Genomic DNA, 15298 nt, shown 5'->3' with positions numbered 1-15298 from the left:
CTTTTGAGGCTGTAACCAAAGAGTTAAATTTCTTGTCATTATATGCTTTGTAAGTTACTAAAAAACTTCAGCATTTAAAAATAGGCACCGGCTCTTTGAGTTTGGAATATACCAATGTCAGCATCATCTTCTTAGAATTTCATTCAATCTTCTCTGATGACGCCTTATTATAGCCTGAATACTTGTGTCATTCTCAGATTTATATGTTGAAATCTAATCCCCAATGTGAAGGTACCCAGGAGATGGGGTACTGGCAGGTGAAGAGCCTCATGAATGGGAGCACTTCACACCTAAGAAGTCACAGAGATAGTGACTCTCTTTCTACCACATGAATGGATATATAATGAGAAGACATCAGTCTTCAAACCATGGAGAGGGTCTTACTCTAACCCTACAGGCTGGCACCCTGACTCTGGGTTCTCAATTCCAGAACAGTGAGAAGTAATTTTCTGTTGTATATGAGCCACTTAACCTGTTTGTTATAGCAGCTTGAACTTTCTGAGACACACTCCATGGACTTTCCTTCAAATACCTTCAACAGCTTCTAGAGCTTTTTTGTGTAAGTTCTTTAATAAGCCTTTATTCTAGGTTTACTATCACAGCAAAATTTTTTTGGAAAAATATATATCACATCTAAAAATTATTTATTTCTATAGTCAGTGCACAAAGTGATTTACCTTTGGACTGGGGTTGTGGCTCATTGGTAGACAGCACTTATTTAGCAGTGAGGCACTGGGTTCTCTTCTCAACACCACATATAAATAAATGAATAAAATAAAGGTCTATCAACATATTTTTAAAAAGTGATTTACCTTTAACAGTTGGTTAGAGGTTAGTAAAATTGTCAAAAATATAACTCTATATTCCTCTATTATATATATGTATATATATGTACATATATATGTATATATGATATAAACAATGTAGCATTATAGATTATTTTAAAAATTAAAAAATAAATTAAAACATAAATATTTACTGAGTACTTTTCTACTACAATTTATTTATCATTTAACTTGAAACTATCAGCCTAACCTTTTGATTTTATCCATTTTTTTTTTTTTGCATCAAGATTTCAGTGTCATTTCTTGCAGTTTTGTTTGGGATATACAGTACAAAAATGTTTTAGTCAGTTTTAACAACTCTGTGACAAAAATACCTGACAAGAATGATGTAGAGAAGGAAAAGTTTATTTGAGTCTCACAATTTCAGGGTCTCAGTCCATAGATGGCCAACTCCATTGCTCTGGGCCCAAGATGAGGCAGAACATCATGGTGGAAGGGTATGGGGGAAGACAGAGGCTCTGGACAGGGCAACAGGAAACAGAGATCTGCTTTCCAGGGACAAAATATAAACCCAAAGGCACACAGCCAGTGACTTACCTCCTCCAGTCACACCCTACTGGCCTACAGTTAAGACCTAGGTAAGCCATAGTAGATTAATCGACTGATTAGGTTATAATTTTCATGATCTTATTTTACCTCTGAATGTTCTTGCATTTTTCTCACAAATGAGCTTTTGGGTGACACCTCACATCCAAACCATAAGAATAATTTGGCAGTGATCATTTTTAAACCAGGGAATGACTTATATCAATTTACAAATAAATAGATACAAATGCTTTTCACATATAATATAGGTGGTTCTAAATACCAATAAAATGATATAATGTTAGTATTTGATCAATACTTTCTTGGATAGACTGAGTAACAATTTCAGATTTGTTTGAGGTTTGTGGTGTCTCAAGTGGCTACATCTACTATTTTTGACAACATCATCCTACAGTTCAAAGAATTTATTGTGGAACTGCTCATTCTTTAGCCATTATTAACAGGCAGAGGCAAATTGCAATATTAATTCCCCTTCATAAAATAGAAATTTAAGAAACATTTTAAAAAATCAATTTTTAACAATAATTTTGGGTTTGTGTCTCATACTATGAGAACTTTTAGAATAACTTAATCATAAGATCATGTACCAGGTTAATTTTTCTTTGGTGAATTTCTAAGAGCTAAATTTCACTAGAAAAGAATGAAAAATATACTTAAGTCATTATTTCTTATTGTACTTGAAATATTCAAAGAGTTTATTTGGTTTTAATGTCAAATTAAATTGCCCAAATGTTGGTTTGATTCTTATTCATCTGGGTTTTCCTTGTTTGATACAGACAAGTAAATTTCATTCAACAGCTTGAAAATTGCCCCAGGACCTTCCATTACTTGATCATCCAGAACCTGGATGTAGAGAAGATGAAATGTATATCCAATTCATCAAGCCAAGTTTCACCTGTCTGTGATTCAGCTATGAGCACATTTCCAAGTCACAGTCCTCACCATGGTGTGCTTGATGGGATCTGTGTGCATTTTTAGCATGGATGATTACTTGTTAATGTTGTAATAGATTGGTGTAAACTGGGGGTCTTTTTTAAGTCTCAAGCTTGTTTTTTTGTTTGTTTGTTTGTTTGTTTGTTTTGTTTTGTTTTATTCTTAGCAATCAGCCATCAAATTCCAAGCCAATTCTACTTGTCTATCTTCCAGTCTCTAACATCCTAGAAGTAATTTTAATACTTACTTGTTATGAGTACCCTATAATACAGTCTCTTGATCACAAATAAATCACTGTGAATAGATATAACTACTGTCCTGTGGGTTTTCTCCTATTTCTTCAACCTGCTAGGCAACTACAGTTTTGCATTTTGAATGAATTTACATTCATAAGTGCTTGTCTCAATTTAAGACCCATAATCTCTGCTGCACTCAGGAGAAAGTTTTTAAAACCAGACTTCAGAAATTGATTTTTATACTCAGCCTATTTTTGTATTTATTTTTACTTAGCACATTTACAGCTACAGTGATTAATCTTTTGTTATTTAAAAACAAATCCCACCAAATTTTAGTCTGTTTTGTTCATATTATTAAGTTGTTTTTGATGCAAGTTCTGCATGTACCCACTATTGTACTTAATGTGTATAGTAATGACAATTGGATTTGAATGCTCTGAAATTCCTGAATTTTGTTTGCATATTAAGCACTTAGAAATGTTTCTCGCTCCCAAGAGGGACATATATTTTCTTACATTTTTTTCTGAAACACAAAGCTTTCAGCATTCATATAAAATTTTCTCCCATTAGATACGGATACAAGGCCAAATACATTTTTCCTTTTTTTTAAATCTTCTATGAAAACAAAGTAGTGCAAAGAGGACTTGCATCTGACAAAGCCCCCAGAATCTGAAATATAAAGGAAATCCCCAAGGCCTGGGACCTGGGCGGGGAGGAGTGCTTATCAGCTCTGGGAGGTTGCTGCCACCTGTAGATGTCCTGATTTTTTTTTTCCAATGAGAAATGGCATCTGCATACTTTTATATCAATGTCCTAACTTTTCAGTGCACAAAGGAAATGGTTTCAACTTTGTGAAGATGAAACTAAACACTTCTTTGGTACCTAGTTTGTAAATTCTATTAGGAATAATTATGGAGCACATTGAACTTTTTTTTCTCAAATTGTTCTGCTGAGTATGAATGACCAGTGACTATAATTGGAAGCAACATTATTAGAAGAAATCTTAGAACTGTAGGATAAAAAGAAAAAAAAAAACTTTAATAGTTCCATTTTGAGACTAGCTTTTCACTGAAGATTTCCTTTCAAGAAGAAAGAACTATACAGCTTATAAATTAAAAAGAGTTATATAAAGAAAGAAAAAAGAAGGGTCTGAAATAATTATTTCAGGGTTAGACACTCCTTTGATTCTCCTTCACTCTTGAAGATGATCATCATTTTCAAAATAATCTTGACTGATTTGAATTGAGGTTTCTGAGATGATCACATAAATATGTTGACAAAATCCATTGAAAACACAATAAATTTTTAAATAGAATTCAGAATCTCATGGGATTTTATGGCTTTGTTCCATGGCTTTCTTCTCTGTCATCAAATGCATGGTGTGCATCAACTTCATGCATGGAACCATGCTCCCCCTTGAGGATTGAGAATTTGGCAGTATAATCTACAGGGGAAATGGACAAGCCTGAGCCTCATTCAAGGCAGAGAAGATGTCTTTCCTACTATGATGTGAAGTATCAGTGACAACTAGAAGGGATGTTAGCAGAAAGTATGGGGGTTGCTGACAATGCAGATGGTTCTTTGTAAACTCTTTATTTCTGCATCTTTCTTAATCTAGAAGCCAGATCTTTGGTTTGAATGATTTAACTAATATTTATGAAGGGCGTCATTTGAGTGACTCTGAATTCATGACAAAATGTTAAGTGTTGTCCATTGTCCAAGACCAACTTCTGATTCCTATGGCAAGAGTCCTGTTTCCTCTTGATGTTTCACCCAAGTGACATTGTCATTAGGAGAACTTTCCTCCCAATCTGGATAGATGTAATTAATCATGCTCTCTTCTCCATTCCCTTAGCAATTTCTACATTTGTCTATTTAATACAAGTAAGGTATAATTAAATATTTATGACGTGTCTTCTTCAATGGAATATGAGCTATATTTAGGTCAGTGTCTTTGGGGAATTGCACCCAGTACCTAGTATGCTTAAAGTCCGTGGAAGAATGAATGAACAAATGAATTGGCAAAAAAACAGCTGGGTTTTTTTTTTTTGACAGATTCAAACATTCTTTCATTGTTATTGTCAACCTTCTTTTTTATTGAGATAAATTAGATGATGATAAACTGATGAGGGTGTACTGTTTTTATAGAGAAAATAGTTATTACAAAACAAAGTCTTGGCCAAAATAAAGAAATGCAGCAGATTGTTGACATTATTGTCCTTTTATGTTGTAAATGTTTGTTGACATTATTGTCCTTTTATGTTGTAAATGTTTTATGTTATGTTTATTTAACATAGGTTTGACTTTTAAAGGCAATGGCTTGAGATTTATGGTACAGAAAGTAGTATATAAAATGCTGTGGAGCTGGATTTCAATGAAAATGACAATAAAAGGACTTCCCCAATTGTCTTGTCCATTATGAAATCAGAATGCTTTGTGAAGCCATCAGAATTTGCTTCTCAGAGCACTGGAATTCAAGCAAATATTTGTAGCAATTCAGAGCATGCACCGTCAAGAAAAGCAGATTAATTTTGGTTAAGAACAGTGCACTATGATCTTCCAGTTTTACCTCTTCCCAGTTCCAGAGTAGCCTTGAAATTGCAACAGGCAACATTGGTGAAAACAAGTGGTCTGATTGCCACAGGAAGGGTAGAAACTCGGTATGAAGCTTCATTTCCAGAAATGTTCTGTTGCTAGTCTCTTAGGCTAGTTCCCTGAAAACACTGCTTGGCAGAGCCGTTGTTATTGGACATGACTGAGAGCTCACCCAGTGCAAACAGCTTGTCCATGGGGCATTTGTCTGAAACTATCAGAGGCAACACTGAATAACCCAGTTTCCCCAGCAGGAAAAAATATTTGATACAAGTAGGCTGACCAAAAATCAGGAAAACCAGGAATGAGAAGTCTACAGAGGGTTATAAAACATTCTAATATTTTCCTGAAATCTACAAGGAAATTGCAGGTGCTGGACTGTGGGCATTAGGCTGTGTATGTGCTCAGAAAAGAGGAGAAAGTTGGAACTTCTCAGCTCTCTCTGAATTTTTTTTTTCAAATTTTATTAGTTATTGATGAACCTTTATTTATTTATTTGTTTATATGTGGTGCTGAGAATCAAACCCAGTGCCTCACACATACTAGGCAAGGGCTCTACCACTGAGCCACAACCCCAGCCCCAGCTCTCTCTGATCTTGAGGCTGGTGGTGCAATCTGAAAGTTAAGGCCAAGGAAGGATTGTCAACTCTATGGCTGAGTGTCAAACATATGTACTAACAGGAACACTGGGTCCCTGGCGTAAGAGAAATGTATTGGTTCCAGAAATTAAAAAAAAAAATATTTTGCCAAATCATAAGCTAAACTTTAGAATGACTAAGCAGAGATTACAGGGTCCATAAAAATTAAACAGCAAATTCTTTATAGAAATTGTTCAAATAGTCACTAACCAACAAAAAAACAACTACCAGGTCAGCGTAGAATAGAAAATGGTTATAATATGAGAAAAAGAAAAATTATTATAATAGAAATGATGTCATTTAGAATTGACAGTTTATATAAAATGTCGTTTTAACCAAAAATTATCAAATATATAAATAAACATGAGTGCATCATCAATACGCAGGGGAAACAAGTCAATGAAAATCTTTCTCAAAAAAAGTTGATAGACATATTTTGAAAAGATTTTAAATCAGATATTTTAAATATGATAAAAAGAAGTATATTTAAAGCATTAATGGGAAATATAAAATAAATGTTTGAAGAAAGAACATCAACAAAAGGATCTTTTGGGTCCTTCTCAAAAATAGACCATATATTATGTCACAGGGCAACTCTTAGAATTTATAAAGGAGTAGAGATAATACCATGCATCCAATCTGATAATAATGGAATGAAACTGGAAATCAATGATAAAAGAAGGAAGGAAAAATCTTGCATCACTTGGAGAATGAACAATATGTTACTGAATGATCAATGTGTTGGAGAAAATTTTAAAAATTCTTAGAGATAAATGAAAACACAGACACAACATATCGGAATCTATGGGACACAATGAAAGCAGTTCTAAGAGAAAAATTCATTGCTAGGAGTTCATTCCTTAAAAAAAGAAAAAAAAACCAAATAAATGATCTCACACTTCATCTCAAAACCCTAGAAAAAGAAGAGCAAAACAACAGCAAAAGTAGTAGAAGGCAAGAAATAATTAAAATCAGAGCTTAAATCAATGAAATTGAAACAAAAGAAACAATTGAAAAAATTAACAAAACTAAAAGTTGGTTCTTTGAAAAAATAAATAAGATTAGCCATGCTAATGAAGAGAAGAAGAGAGAGAACTCAAATTAGTAGCATACAGGATAAAAAAGGCAATATCACAACAGACACTACAGAAATACAGAAGATAATTAGAAATTATTTTGAATCCTTATACTCCAATAAAATAGAAGGTAGTGAAGGTATCGATAAATTTCTTAAGTCATATGATCTGCCCAGATTGAGTCAGGAGAATATACACAACCTAAACAGACCATCATCAATTGAGGAAATAGAAGAAGCCATCAAAATACTACCAACTAAGAAAAGCCCAGGACGAGATGGGTATTCATCAGAGTTTCACAAAACCTTTAAAGAATAATTAATACCAATACTTTTCAAGGTATTTCAGGAAATAGAAAAAGAGAGAGAACTTCCAAATTCATTCTACAAGGCCAACATCACCCTGATTCCTAAACCAGACAAAGACACTTCAAGGAAAGAAAACTACATACCAATATCTCTAATGAAGATAGATGCAAAAATCCTCAATAAAATTCTGGCAAATCAGATACAGAAACACATCAAAAAGGTCCTTCATCATGATCAAGTAGGATTCATCGCTGGGGTGCAAGGCAGGTTCAATATACGAAGATCAATAAATGTTATTCACCAAATCAATGGACTTAAAGATAAGAACCATATGATCATCTCAGTAGATGCAGAAAAAGCATTCGACAAAGTATAGTATCCCTTTATGTTCAAAACACTAGAAAAATTAGGGATAACAGGAACCTACATCAACATTGTAAAAGCTATCTATGCTAAGCGTCAGGCTAGCATCATTCTGAACAGAGAAAAATTGAAGGTATTCCCTATAAAATCTGGAACAAGACAGGGATGCCCTCTCTCACCACTTCTGTTCAACATAGTTCTTGAAACACTGGCCAGAGCAATTAGACAGACGAAAAAAAATAAAGGCATAAAAATAGGAAAAGAAGAACTTAAACTATCACTATTTGCAGTTGACATGATTCTATATCTAGCAGACCCAAAAGGGTCTACAAAGAAACTACTAGAGCTAATAAATGAATTCAGAAAAGTGGCAGGATATAAAATCAACATGCATAAATCAAAGGCATTCCTGTATATCAGCAACAAATCTTCTGAACTGGAAATGAGGAAAACCACCCCATTCACAATATCCTCAAAAAAAATAAAATACTTGGAAATCAACCTAACAAAAGAGGTGAAAGATTTATACAATGAAAACTACAGAACCCTAAAGAGAAAAATAGAAGATTTAGAAGATGGAAAAATATACCCTGTTCATGGATAGACAGAACTAATATCATCAAAATGGAGATATTACCAAAAGTTCTATATAGGTTTAATGCAATGCCAATCAAAATCCCAATGGCATTTCTTGTAGAAATAGATAAAGCAATATTGAAATTTATATGGAAAAATAAAAGACCCAGAATAGCAAAAGCAATTCTAAGCAGGAAGAGTGAATCAGGCAGTATAGCGATACCAGACCTCAAACTATACTACAGAGCAATAGTAACAAAAACAGCATGGTACTGGTACCAAAACAGGCAGTTGGACCAATGGTACAGAATAGAGGACACAGAGACCAATCCACAAAATAACAACTATCTTATATTTGACAAAGGCGCTATAAGCATGCAATGGAGGAAGGATAGCATCTTCAACAAATGGTGCTGGGAAAACTGGAAATCCATATGCAACAAAATGAATCTGAATCCCTTTCTCTTGCCATGCACAAAAGTTAACTCAAAATGGATCAAGGAGCTAGATATCAAAACAGAGACTCTGTGCCTTATAGAAGAAAAAGTTGGCTCCAATCTACATATTGTGGGGTCATGCTCCAAATTAATAGGACACCCATAGCACAAGAGTTAAAAACAAAAAACCACAATGGGACTTACTCAAACTAAAAAGTTTTTTCTCAGCAAGAGAAACGATAAGAGAGGTAAATAGGGAGCCTACATCCTGAGAACAAATTTTTACTCCTCACACTTCAGATAGAGCCCTAATATCCAGAGTATACAAAGAACTCAAAAAATTAAACAGTAAGAAAACAACCCAATCAATAAATGGGCCAAGGATCTGAACAGACACTTCTCAGAAACAATCAACAAGTACATGAAAAAATGCTCACCATCTCTAGCAGTCAGAGAAATTCAAATTAAAACCACTCTAAGATTCCATCACTCCTGTAAGATTGGTTGCCATTATGAAGTCAAACAACAACAAGTGCTGGCGAGGATGTGGGGAAAAGGGTACTCTTGTACACTGCTGGTGGGACTGCAAATTGGTGCAGCCAATTTGGAAAGCAGTATGGAGATTCCTTGGAAAGCTGGGAATGGAACCACCATTTGACCCAGCTATTTCCCTTCTCAGACTATTCCCTAAAGACCTTAAAAGAGCATACTATAGGGATACTGTTACATCGATGTTCATAGCAGCACAATTCACAATAGCTATACTGTGGAACCAACCTAGATGCCCTTCAATAGATGAATGGATTAAAAAAATGTGGCATTTATACACAATGGAGTATTACTGAGCACTAAAAAATGACAAAATCATGGCATTTGCAGGGAAATGGATGTCATTAGAGCAGATTATGCTAAGTGAAGCTGGCCAATCCCTAAAAAACAAATGCCAAATGTCTTCTTTGATATAAGGAGAGCAACTAAGAACAGAGCAGGGAGGCAGAGCATGAGAAGAAAATTACCATTAAACAGGGAGGAGAGGTGGGAGGGAAAGGGAGAGAAAAGGGAAATTGCATGGAAATGGAAGGAGACCCTCATTGTTATACAAAATTACATATAAGAGGTTGTGAGGGGAAAGGGAAAAAAACAAGGGAGAGAAATGAATTACAGCAGATGGGGTAGAGAGAGAAGATGGGAGGAGAGGGGAGGGGAGTGGGGATAGTAGAGGATAGGAAGGGCAGCAGAATACAACAGACACTAGTATTGCAGTATGTAAAATAGTGGATGTGTAACAGATGTGATTCTGCAATCTGTATACGGGGTAAAAATGGGAATTCATAACCCACTTGAATCTAATGTACAAAATATGATATGTCAAGAGCTATGTAATGTTTTGAACAACTAATATTAAAAAGTTTTAAAAAGAATCAAATAGGAATTTTAGAATTAAAATAGTCATCAACTAAAATAAATCGTTCACTAAATGGGTTCAAAAGGAGTCTTGAACAAATAGTAGAAAAAAATCTTGAAGAAATACTAACTGAAATTACCCAGTTTGAAAAAAAATGAAGAAAAAATAATAATCTCTGAGATTATTGGGATATTTTAAAGAGTATTAGCACACTTTGGTAAGGACTCCAAGTATAACAGGAATCCAAAAGAAAAGGAGAAAAATAGGCAGAAAGAATATTTGGGGGAAATTAAAATAAAATCCCTGATATGAGGAAGACCTTTAATTTATATATGTAAAAGAAAGGAAGAAAAAGGAGGAAGGCAGGGGGAAAAAAAGAAAGGCAGAAAGAAAGATGATCAGCCCCAGATGCAACAAACTACCCGTTACATATGAAGAAGAAATCAGGACATCCCAGATAAACAAAACCTGAAAGAATCTGTGGACAGAAGGCCTAAAGGAAATTCTAAGGTCAGTTCTTGTTATGGTTTGAATGTGAAGAGTCCCCCAAAAGCTCATGTGTGAGACAATGAAAAAAAATGCTTACAGGAGAAATGATGGGGTTCCGAGAACTTTAACCCAATCAGTGAATAAACCCACTGATGGGATTAACTGGGTGGTGGCTGAAGGCAGGTGGGGTGTGGCTGGAGGAGGTGGGCATTGAGGGTGTGGGTTGGGGTATATATTTTTTATCTGGCATCTGTCTACTGGAGTCTGTCTATGCTCTTGTCATCATGTGAGTTGCTTCCCTCCACCACATTATTCTACCATGATGCCCTGCCTTACCTCAAGTCTGGATGAATGGAGCCCAAGGTCTATGGACTGAGACCCCTGAAACTATTAGCCCCGAATAAAGGTTTCCTTCTTAAAATTGTTCTTCTTGGGTCTCTTAGTTGCAGCAGTGAAAAAGCTAACTGAAATAGATAGTTCTTTAGGTTGAAACTAAATGTTACTAGAAAATTACTCAACCTACAAGAAGAAATAAACAGCACTAATAAAGATAACGACATAGATCAAATCTATATATAAAAAATGTTCATTGCCTTTCTGTTCATATATTTTCTCCTATCTGAATTAAGAAATATCTGCATGAAACAAAGTTCAGAAATATTTGTTGATGAGAACAGAAAAAAATTATAAAATCAACAGTACAATGAAAGGGGTGGGGATAAGAACATATTTGTATAATAATTGATAGTGATAGAAAATAATTTTTTTTGACAGTCGGGTGATAACAATAATTTCCAGGGCAACACCTGAGAAAACAATTTAAAAATAGCAAAGAATATGGAGAAAAAAACAATTTTGGTAGTGTAAATTATTTATTCAACAGAAGAGAAGGCAGTGAAATAGAATAAACTGGAAGAAGAGGATTAGAAATGGTGTATGATATACAGAAACAAATGGTTAAATGACTGACGTGTTTCCCAATGTGTCACTAATTCCATACTCCAATTATCACTTAAAAAGTAGAAACTATCAGAAAGGAGGAAAAAAAAATCACTATGTACTGTCTGCAATATGCAGTTGTATTAAGGTTTTTCTTTATTGTTTTTTCTTTTTGTTCCTCGGACTGGACAATACATTCAAAGATACAAATGTATTTTTAGAAAATGATAAACCAGCAAACAATAACAAAAAGTGTTCTGAGGTGTCTCTACAGATATTAGGAAAAAAACATACTTCAAGATAAAAGAGCATCCCTAAAGATAGAAGTTGGTATTTTATAATGATAAAATGCTCACAGAACCCCCCTCCCAAAGGAAGCAAAACTAATGTAAGTTAAAGGGAGGAATCGATAATTCATGAATAATAGTGGGAGACATTAAAATTCTGCTTTCAGTTATGAATGAGAAATTAGACACAAGACCAACATGGAAAAGGAACATTGAGCAATGTAAACCAATAAACCCATCAGACCTCCACCAAATAGCCTAGCAGCAAAAGCCAAGGACACATTGTTCTCAAGTGCACAAGAGGCATTCCTCCACTAGGACCATAAATTAAGCCACTAAACAAAACTCCATGAATTTGCAGGACTGAATCATGAAAACTACATATTCCCGCAACAGAGGGATGCAGTTAGAAACAAATTAACAGAAGGAGAGGTAGGAAATTGAATACATGCCTGGAAAAGTCACATCCTGCCAAATAATGAGCCTAAGAAGTCACAAGAAAAAGTTTAAGAACATTTCAAAAGGAAAGAAGACAAAATCATAGTATACCAAAATTTGTGTGATGCAGCTAAAGTTGGTTTAAAGGGAAATGTGGGACTTCAAATGCGTATGTTTAAAAAGAAGAAAACTCTCAAATCAGAAGCTAACCTTTCACTCTCCTTCAGGAACCAGAAAAAGAAGATCAAGGTAAACCTAAACCAAGTAAAAGGAAATAAATAAATATCTAACAAAGTGGAATGAAAATATATGTCCATCTATAAACTTGTATTTTAGGGATCATAACAACATTATTCATAATAGCTAAATGGTGGAAAAATCCAAGTGCCCTTCATCTGATTAATGGGAAAGCAAAATAAGATTATAGCTCCAAAATGGAATGTTATTTAAAAATCAAAAGGAATGAAGTGCTAATTCATGATACAGCATAGATGAACCTAGGAAATACTGTTTAAGGAGATGAACACTTAGGTCACATAACATAATACTATTTAAATAAGATGTGCAAAATAAATACAGTGGTACAGAATGTAGATTATTGGCTGACACAGGGTACAGGGAGAGAGTGGACTGTGGCTCTGAACAGGTAGGGGTATCCTTCTGAGGTCATAAGAGTGTTCTGGAATTATCTAGTGGTGATGGTTCCATGGTTTTGTGATGATAATAAAAACACTGAAATGTGCAATGTTAACAGTTAAATATTACACCTTTAAAAGAGTGAAATATATTTGAATTTACACAGACGTACTTTGAGATCTGAAATCAACATTCCTGGAGATTCAAACAGAGTCTAGGAATCCAGGGCACAGTGCTGGAAGTGGTGCTAGCTGGCCAGCAATTTCCACAGAGATGAGTAAGGGGCACTTGACCGTTTCCTAGGATGTCTCTAAAGTGCTTAAACTGTGTGTTTTCGTCTGATCCTCATAAAATTCTGTGATGATTTATAAGATCCTCAATTTTACAAATGGAAAAATAGAAGAGTTAATGATTAAGAAATGAGTCTCCAGTTATTCCATTAGTATGTATCTAGATTTGAACCAACATGTGTCTGGCCATAGTACATAGTGAAGTACAAACTTTCCAAGGCTTATACTGAAGTAAACCTTCCATTCATGAACTAACTGATTGACTATTGATTGTGCCCCTCATTGAATGAGCATATTTTAGAAGTACTTCTACCACGAGTCACTTTTAAAAAGTGGGCAACATAACACTGAAATATCAGTGCTATTATGGAGTTAGCATGGGGAGGGGTGATTAGCCATGAAGCAAATTAATTATGATAAGGATTCTGATGAGATTAAATGTGGGGATGTGATTAAGAGAGATGATCTGAGGAGGTCTTGCAGAGAAGGTGTCTGTGAGCCAAGACCTGGATCATGAAACCAATCTCCTCTGCAAAATCCTGAAGAAAAGGATCTCAGGCTTTGGAACAGCCACTGAGAAACCCTCCAGACAGATTGTGCTTTCAGGAAGGAAGGCAAGGGCTGCTGCTGAAGACCGTGGCTGCATGCGGGCCTGAGAGCTGTGCAGTGCCTCGTCCTGGAAGACTTCGGAGACCTGAGGGTGAAGAACTTAATGTTCGCTCTACCGATAACTAACAGAAAAAAAAAATGAATATGTGTGCATGGTGGGGCATCTTTTTGCTAAGTGTTTTGTTTACGTGGTCATCACATACCATGGTAAGGGGGTGTCATCTGTGAGAGACAGAGGCTCAGAGATTCGAGTTAAATAGCTAATGTGGCACAACTTAGGTTGAGGATATAGTTTTAGGGTAGAGCACACTTAGCATGCATAAGGCCCTGGCTTCCATCTTAGTACTGCAAATAAATAAATAAACAAAAGATCACCTAGCTAAATGGAACAGGAAGAGGGTATTAGAATCTACGTGATTTCAGATCCCTAATTCTTTACTATTGCTAAACCCAGCTTCCTTCCAATAGGTTAATTCAGTGGCAAAACATTATATACATCTATCATTCATCAATATTTTTAGTTGACTGAATTAAGGAGATATTCTCCATGCCCACCAATATTTCTTGGTCATGTTCTACTTTTACTGTGGTTGTTAATAATTATTTTTATCTGTATGACACTAAGAATACCAATACTGTGACTTCATTAAAGAAAAAAAAAAAACTATTGTTGGATCTGTCTTTCTGGGTCAGCACCCTTGAGGATATTTTAAGTGTGCACCTTATGTTCTAGGACAAAATAACCCAATCTTGCTCTGAAAACCTACTTGCATGACTCAAAGCCTGCAGCAGGATTAAACTGTCAGATATTAAGCAGGTTGTGCTAAATAAGCTGGCAAGATCTTGTTATTTTGACATACAGTTACAGAAAAGAGCTGGCAGCCCCAGGAGCACAAAATGAAATGTCAAAGAGTCCAGGGATATGTCATTGTCCATGAAAAGCCATCAGCAACTGCCTGGAAAAGCATCAAAATTTACATTTACTCCACCAAGTGGTAAACAGTATTGACAAGTGAAATGTTTTTTCGTGTTCTGTCCCCTGGGAGGATTTTAAGAAAGGCAAATGAATCTGTATTTTTTTTTTTTTGATGGTTGTTTCTTAAGAGGCTGAAATATGGATCCAAATGGAAGATAAAAAGCTACAGAGCTGCTGTAAAGGAAGAGTCTGCCCTTTCACAAAAGCACATCCCTTCTGGGAGTGATTTTGAAGGAATGAGAATAAGAGACATTTATTCTCCCTTCCCCCTTGTGAAGTTTTGGTCCAACTAGTTATTACTGGGAAACCAAGGCCCAGGACAGAAGGCTTGTGCAAGTCATTGTAGCTAAGTGGCAATGTCACCTGCATTGCAGCCCAGGTAACCTGCTTCTGGAACCTACAGAAACACTTTTCATACAAGGAAGGCCCCAGACACACATATTTCTTTTGGGAAACACCATCCTAGTAGACTGGATTGGGTGTCACATCCAATGCAAAGCCTCCCCTGGACATAACATATCATTACCACCTCCTCTCTCTTTGTGTTTTAATCACCACCCAGACTGCTTTGAATGCTTACTTTAAAAAAAAAAAAAACATTTATCCAATTGTATAAAACATTAAGATATGGATTTATCTCCATACCCTACTTTCGTCTTCAACTAAAACACCACCTATG

The sequence above is a fragment of the Ictidomys tridecemlineatus genome, chromosome 9 (genome assembly GCF_052094955.1).
Source record: "Ictidomys tridecemlineatus isolate mIctTri1 chromosome 9, mIctTri1.hap1, whole genome shotgun sequence".
NCBI lineage: Eukaryota > Metazoa > Chordata > Mammalia > Rodentia > Sciuridae > Ictidomys > Ictidomys tridecemlineatus.
The sequence above is the reverse complement of the archived record's forward strand: the minus strand, read 5'-3'. Positions refer to the sequence as shown.